Here is an 8,443-nt window from a genome sequence, read left to right on the forward strand (position 1 = left end):
TAAAAATCATCATAGTCGTCTCATTACCACTATTTGATCATCATATAGTCATTACGGCTATCTAATCACCACCAACACTAGCTTAAAGATGAAACATTCACTTGTACCAGAAGCAAAGATATCATCAAGTTCAACATGGGAATGATATTATAAGCGTTCATAACACCACAAAAGAAAATCACTCTTTGAGATTAAGTTCAGGATGAAGAACACGGACATGAGAGGACAAGTACTAAGAGCATGAACTAGCTAATCACTCCTGCTGCTCTCTCTCAGGTAAAATAGCATAGAACATGTATAGCTTTCCTGATTCATCATATTGGAGCATGCAGATGAACCTGTCTCCTAATCGTGGGGTGCGTTTCTAATTGCTGCCCCCTAGTACTTCTCTGTGATCGTTCACAATTTTGCTCCAGTCTTTAGTATTAAGCATTCCTCGCTATTAGAAATCCTGAATGCACTGAAGTGCATTGTAGGATATCTTGGCCGTAAGCTAACAATATTCATGGTACCTTTAGTCTTGATCCAATCAGGCACAACATTCATCGGAAGTCCCTGTTGAAGAACATCGTATGCAAAGTTAGCATACTTAGCAATGAAGTTCAGTTTAAAAAATAATATATGCAAAAGATGCACTGAGGAGAAATAGTAGAAATGTTACCATCTTTCCTAAATATATGCGACCGTACTTCAGTACGAACACTATTGGTCGCTCGTTTTGAGTACTAACATTTCTAAGTGCAGGAACAAAATTTGCCTTGACAACATCAAGATCATCAAGCCATGAAACATAATGACTTGTCTCCTCACGGTTTAGTTCAGCTCCGGGACAGTGGACGGTCCTGTCTACCAAGCGCCAGACATGTTTGCTTTCTTTTTGAGGGAATTTTTTTGCTTGATTAGAAATAAGCTGTCAATAAAAATTACTTATCAACTATTTTTGAATAAACAATATCGAAGCCATAAATATGGTTGAGAAACTCACATAATGGTAGAACTGGAGGCGTCTGCACATCGACCCAGATGTCTCTATTACCTTCAATATCATCTTCTGTACGAATATCAAAGGTGATAACTGATGAAGCTATGTACCTAGGGTAGGGTCATGGATCTGTTCAAGATACCCTCCCCAAGGACATCCCTAAAGATACCAGGGGCACTCGAAGAAAAATCATCATCCACTTGACCATGAAGTTATGTTCCACTCAACAATCCTGAAGACACTCGACTGTAGAGATAATCACTCGACTACCAGAAGATCTAGAGCCACTCCACTCTGCAACGGTCGACAATTAAGTAATAGCTTTAATGGTCATTATGTATCTTTATTACATGTATTACCAGTAATGCCCCCATCTTTATGTACCTTAAACCCTCTGTGGCATGGGCCGGCTGGGGTCCTGGAGCACTCTATATAAGCCACCCCCCTCCACAGGCACAAGGGTTCGCACTTTCTGTAACACATACACATATAATCCAGTCGACCGCCTCTGGGCTCCGAGACGTAGGGCTGTTACTTCCTCCGAGAAGGGCCTGAACTTGTAAAACTCATGTGTACAACTCCTCCATAGCTAGGATCTTGCCTCTACATTCCTACCCCCCATTCTACTGTCAGACTTAGAACCACGACAATTGGCGCCCACCTTGGGGCAAGTGTCTTAGCGACTTGTTGGAGAAGTTGCTATTTTTTCCGGATCCTCATCAACATGGTTTCAGGCGGAGGTTTGGCCAAGGGCCACAAGATCCGTCTCGGTGCGCTCATGTTTATCACCGACGACTCCGCTTGGCTTCAGGAGGCTCCACTCGATGTCGATGCACTCCCTGTCTGCCGGGCAACGCACTTTCGCGTGTGCGTCCGAAGGCGTCCTCCTACGGTAGCCGTCGACCCAGTATCGGCCGGCTCCTGTAGCTTCCCCCCTTCCTGCAGCCTGCCGGAGCAAATGTTCCGGTCGATCGAGGCTTCAGCGGTGGGTGAAGCATGCAGTGGCCCGCCAGTCAGCCACCCCCCAAGTCGCGCTAATCGAGCCCGACGAAACCCTCTACGGCATGTTCGATCTGTCGACTGGTTCCGTAGAGACTGCATCTGAGTGCGACAGCAGCGACCCTGCGGCGGAAGTTTTGATGGTCAGTGGACCACGCAGTCGTCCTGGCTTCACCTGTGAAGACGGACATGATGGGGGCGGCGATCCGTTGCGTGTTCATGAAGAGTACCGCCCCGAACCCCTCTCTTCGCAGCGGAGAGAAGAACTTCGCCACCGGAACATGGATGCACTTCACACTCCTATCGTTGGAGAAACCCATGAGGCCCAGGCCTTGGAGGAGGTGCGCCTGGCCAACTTGGCTGAGCGCAATCGACTGGAGAACCTCCAGCGCGCACTCGACGAGCATGCTCGACAGCGTGCCCCCGAATCTAGTCGACGTCAACTTTTTCCGCCTCCAACTCAGTCAATCCAGAATCTCGCAGCTGCGGCCCGAATAGACGAATCAATTCAACCTGCCCAGTCAGAAGCTGGTCGGGGTTTGGTGCAGATCCGGGCCTTGCTCCGAGCCACGGGTGAGCAGAACATAGTAGTATCTTAGTCGTGGAATAGGATTCACATTAGATCCGTGGTTGCAGACACAGTCCAGTCGGCTCACAGCCCAAGATCGCCCCCGAGGCGTGAGGGACGTGGAGATCGACAAGATCAGTACATAAACCATGAGCAGTATGATCACCAAATCGATCGCGATGATCATCGTCGAGTGCCCACGCCTCCCCCAAGGAGTGGGTCGTACATGCCTCGGCAACATGCTGACAAGCGCCCTCACAGTGTTGGGCGAGGGATTCCAGTCGACCCCAGAGAGCCAGGCTTTGATGCGAGATCTATTCTCCTTCAGGGCTTGGTCGACAGAAACAGAGCTCACCGAGAAGGTCATGACAGAGATCTACCAACCAGCAGCAGAGTGCAGGTCTCAGGTCCGGAGTGCTTCAGCAGAGCCATCGGGGCTGCAGTGATTCCCCCCAACTTCAGGTTGGCGACTGGAGTCAGTAAGTTCACTGGTGAGTCCAAGCCTGACACTTGGCTTGAAGACTACCGAGTGGCTGTTCAGATTGGTGGTGGCAATGATGAAGTGTCCATGAAACACCTTCCTCTGATGCTGGAGGGCTCGGCCAGAGCATGGCTAAATCAGTTAGCACCTGGTAGTATTTATACTTGGGAAGATCTTGCTCGAGTAATTGTTAGGACATTTGAAGGTACTTGCAAGCGGCCAGCAGGGTTGACAGAATTACAGTGTTTCGTTCAGAAACCGAATGAAACTTTGAGGGATTATATCCAGAGATGGATCACATTGCACCACATGGTGGAGAATGTGTCTGATCATCAGGCAATTTGTGCCCTTAAAGAAGGCGTCAAATATCGGGAGTTAAACCTGAAATTCGGTCGGACAGGAGATATGACTCTGACTCGGATGATGGAAATTGCCACCAAGTACGCCAATGGTGAAGAAGAAGACCGACTCCGGAGTGGCAAGCACAAAACAGTCGCCCACGAAACCGAACGAGGAAACTCCAGTCGGAAGCAGAAGCGCAAAGCCGAGCCAGCCGCTCCTGGTGAAGCCTTAGCCGTGACTCAAAGAAAGTTCAAGGGGAAGCCCAAATGGTCGTGGAACCCCAAGAAAGTAAAAGATCAAGATCGAAATGATATGCTGGATTTACCATGCCACATTCACACCAAAAAAGATGAAGAGGGTAATTTCATTTATCCGAAGCATACCACTCGACAGTGTCGACTTCTGATCCAGCAATTCCGAGAGAAGCATCCCAAGGGAAAGGAGAAAGAATCAGACAAGGTTGAGGACGAGGAAGAGGATGATGATGGTTATCCCCACGTGAATTCCACTTTGATGATTTTCGCTGACGTTGAGAGTAAGAGTCGACTGAAAGTCATCAACAGAGAAGTGAATATGGTCGCTCCGGTGACACCCAGTTATTTGAAGTGGTCTCAGACTGCCATTACATTAGACCAGTCCGATCATCCATCACACATAGCCACCCCTGGGAGGCAAGCATTGGTGGTCGACCCAGTAGTCGAAGGCACCTGATTGACAAAGGTTTTGATGGATGGTGGCAGTGGCCTGAATATACTGTATGTAGAGACGTTGAAAGGAATGGGCATTCCGATGTCCAGACTCAGTGAAAGCAATATCAGTTTCCATGGAGTCATTCCCGGCAAGAAGGCTGCATCACTCGGTCAGATCGCCCTCGATGTAGTGTTCGGTGATTCCAAGAATTACCACAAAGAAAGGTTGACACTTGAAGTTGTGGGTTTCCAGAGTGCCTATCATGCTATTCTGGGTAGGCCAGCTTATGCACGTTTTATGGCTCGACCATGTTACGTGTACCTCAAATTTAAGATGCCTGGTCCCAAAGGGGTGATCACTATTACTGGTAGTCGTAAGAAGGCGGAAGAGTGCTTCCAGAAGGGCTCGAAGATCACCGATGCACAGATGGCCGTAGCGGAATTGCAGGAATATAAAAAAAATGCAGATCTGAGTGATTTGTTGAGCCAAGAAGCCTGCCTCGGATTCAGCATTCCAGTCATCTGGCGAAACCAAGCCGATTCACATTCACCCAACAGATCCCAATGCTGCTCCGACTCACATTTCAACAACACTCGACTCCAAATAGCAAGAAGCGCTCATCTAGTTCCTCCATGAGAACTGGTACATCTTTGCATGGAAACCTTCGGACATGCCAGGTGTTCCCAGGGGACTAGCTGGGTATCGTTTGCGAGTCGACCCAAAGGTGAAACCAGTCAAAGAACATCTTCGACGGTCCACCGGACAGAAGAGGAAGGCAATCAGTGAAGAAGTGGCTCGGTTTCTGGCAGCTGAGTTTATCCGTGAGATTTACCACTCCGAGTGGTTAGCTAATGTTGTCATGGTCCCAAAGAAGGACGACTCACTTCGCATGTGGATCGACTTCAAACATATCAATCGGGCCTACCCGAAAGATCACTTTCCTCTCCCTCGCATCGACCAAATAGTCGACTCGACTACGGGTGCGAGAGTTTGTCCATTTTGGACACCTATTCTAGGTACCACCAGATCCGTCTGTACGGACGCGACGAGATAAAAACAGCTTTCATCACCCCATTTGGGTGCTTCTGTTATGTCATTATGCCATTCGGTTTGAAGAACGCTGGAGCCACATTCATGCGGATGATTCAGAAGTGCCTGCTCACTCAGATCAGTCGGAATGTGGAAGCATACATGGATGACATTGTGGTCAAGTCACGTAAAGGTTCCGACCTATTGGCTGACCTTGCTGAAACCTTTGCCAACCTCAGAAGGTATGATATCAAGCTTAATCCATCAAAGTGCATGTTTGGAGTTCCAGGCGAAAAATTACTCGGTTTTCTCGTTTCTGAACGAGGGATCGACGCTAACCTAGAGAAAGTGTGTGCCATACTCCGGATGAAACGCCTTGTGCGTGTGCATGATGTCCAGAAGCTTACTAGTTGTTTGGTCGCCCTAAGTCGATTCATTTCTCACTGCGGTGAAAAGGCACTGCCTCTTTACTGCCTGACGAAGAAATCAAATAAGTTCGAGTGGACTCCTGAAGCTGATGCAGCATTTGCAGAGCTAAAATCCCTGCTTTCCAATCAGCCGGTGCTTGCTGCCCCAATCAGCGAAGAGCCTTTACTGCTTTATATAGCAGCCACTGGACAAGTCGTCAGTACAGTACTTACGGTCGAGTGGGAAGAAGAGGGAAAAGCCTATAAAGTTCAGCGCCCGGTTTATTATGTTTCTGAAGTTCTGACTCCGTCAAAGCAGAGATATCCACACTATCAGAAGCTTGTTTATGGGATTTACATAACCACGAAGAAGGTTGCACACTATTTCTCTGATCACTCTGTTACAGTCGTCAGCGATGCCCCATTGTCGGAGATTCTGCACAACAGAGATGCAACTGGTCGAGTGGCAAAATGGGCGATTGAACTCCTTCCTTTAGATATCAAGTTTGAGGCAAAGAAAGCTATCAAGTCCCAAGAAGTGGCAGATTTCCTCGCCGAGTGGATCGAACAACAACTGCCGACTGAAGTTCACTCGGAGCACTGGACCATGTTCTTTGATGGATCCAAGATGGTGAATGGTTCTGGTGCTGGGGTGGTACTGGTATCCCCCTGAGGAGACAAGCTCATATACGTCCTCCAGATTCACTTTGATTCCTCCAATAACGAAGAAGAATATGAAGCACTCCTATATGGGTTACGTATGGCCATCTCACTCGGCGTCCGTCACCTCATGGTTTACGGCGACTCAGATTTGGTGGTCAATCAAGTGATGAAAGAATGGGACATTAGAAGCCCAGCTATGACTGGTTACTACAATGTGGTGAGGAAGTTGGAAAAGAAGTTTGAGGGGTTAGAGCTACATCACATACCCCGTCTGAAAAATCAAGCAGCCGATGATTTGGCAAAGATAGGTTCCAAGAGAGAAGCCATTCCCAGCAATGTGTTTTTGGAACATATTCACAAACCGATAGTTTAGGAAGATCCTTTTACTAAAGAGCCCCCGCAGCCTAAGAGCGCCACAGATCCGACTGAAGTCGAGGTCCCAGCCGTGGTCGATCTAATCGTGGAGGTTCTGGTCATTACTCCCGACTGGACAGTGCCATACATTTCGTACATCCTTAGGAAGGAACTCCCAGAGGACGAAGAAGAGCCTTGACAGATCATCCGTCGATCCAAGGCCTTTATTGTGATAAGAGGACAACTGTTTAGGGAAAGCATGACTGGAGTCGGTCAGAGATGCATAACGCCAGAAGAAGGTCGAATGATCCTCAATGACATCCACTCGGGGACCTGTGGTCAGCATGTGTCCTCTCGGGCCATCGTGGCTAAAGCATACCGAGCCGGATTTTATTGGCCACGAGCAAATGAAATGGTGAAAGATATAGTCGACAGATGTGAAGGCTGCCAGTTTTACTCTGACATGTCTCACAAGCTAGCGTCATCCCTGAAGACCATTCCCCTCGTCTGGCCCTTTGCTGTTTGGGGATTGGATATGGTTGGGCCACTGAGAACTGGTAGGAGCGGCTTCACTCATGTGCTCATAGCAGTCGACAAGTTTACCAAATGGATTGAAGCTAAACCTATCAAGAATCTTGAAGCCAGCACTGCTGTCAGTTTTATCAGAGAATTGACATTCAGATATGGAGTTCCACACAACACTATCACTGACAATGGGTCGAACTTCGACTCTGATGAGTTTAGAGCTTTCTGCGCTTCTCAAGGCACACAAGTCGACTATGCTTCAGTCGCTCACCCGCAGTCGAATGGACAAGCAGAAAGAGCGAATGGCCTAATTCTCAAAGGACTGAAACCCCGACTGATGCGTGATCTCAAACACGCAACAGGCGCTTGGGTCGATGAACTTCCGTCAGTTCTTTGGGGTTTGAGGACAACTCCCAATCGATCGACTAGACGAACTCCTTTCTTTTTGGTCTATGGAGCTGAGGCTGTCCTGCCAAGTGACCTGCTCCACAACGCACCCCGAGTCGAGCTCTTCTCCGAAGAGGAAGCAGAACAGGCCCGACAAGATTCAGTCGATCTCTTAGAGGAAGAAAGAGAGATGGCCTTGATCCCTTCGACCATTTATCAGCAAGACTTGCGTCGATTCCACGACAGAAACGTGAGGGGTCGAACCTTTCAAGAGGGAGACTTGGTTCTTAGAGTGGATCAACAGAAACCACACAAGCTCGCTCCTGCTTGGGAAGGCCCCTTCATCATCACCAGAGTTCTCCACAATGGAGCATACCATCTTTACAGCATCGAGCATCAGAAGGACGAGCCACTGGCTTGGAACGCGCAGCTGCTCCGCCCCTTTTATACTTAAGCACTCGTTCGAATAAAATGTAATAAGAAATTCCTTTGTAATTTGTTCATCAAAGACAAGAGCTCTACAGTCTTCTCGCATGATTGTTGTTGTTTTTATTTACCTCTAAAATCCCCAAGTGGGTGGGTTTAGCCGTGAATCCGTTTTGCCTAAGTTCGAAAGAAAATCCTATCAAGTGGTGAGCTATCCTCACACTTGGGGGCTTAGCTGCAGTCCAGTACTCGCCTAGGTTTGTAAAATCCTACCGAGTGGTGAGCAATCCTCCCACTCGGGGGCTTAGCTGTAGTCCATTACTCGCCTAAGTTTTTAAAATCCTACCAAGTGGTGAGAAATCCTCACGCTCGGGGGCTTAGCTGCAGTCCATTACTCGCCTAAGTTTTTAAAATCCTACCGAGTGGTGAGCAATCCTCCCACTCGGGGGTTTAGCTGCAGTCCAGTACTCGCCTAAGTTTTTAAAATCCTACCGAGTGGTGAGCAATCCTCCCACTCGGGGGCTTAGCAGTAGTCCAGTACTCGCTAAAGTTTTTAAAATCCTACCGAGTGGTGAGCAATCCTCACACTC

Source organism: Triticum dicoccoides, chromosome 5A (assembly GCF_002162155.2).
Source record: "Triticum dicoccoides isolate Atlit2015 ecotype Zavitan chromosome 5A, WEW_v2.0, whole genome shotgun sequence".
Lineage (NCBI taxonomy): Eukaryota > Viridiplantae > Streptophyta > Magnoliopsida > Poales > Poaceae > Triticum > Triticum dicoccoides.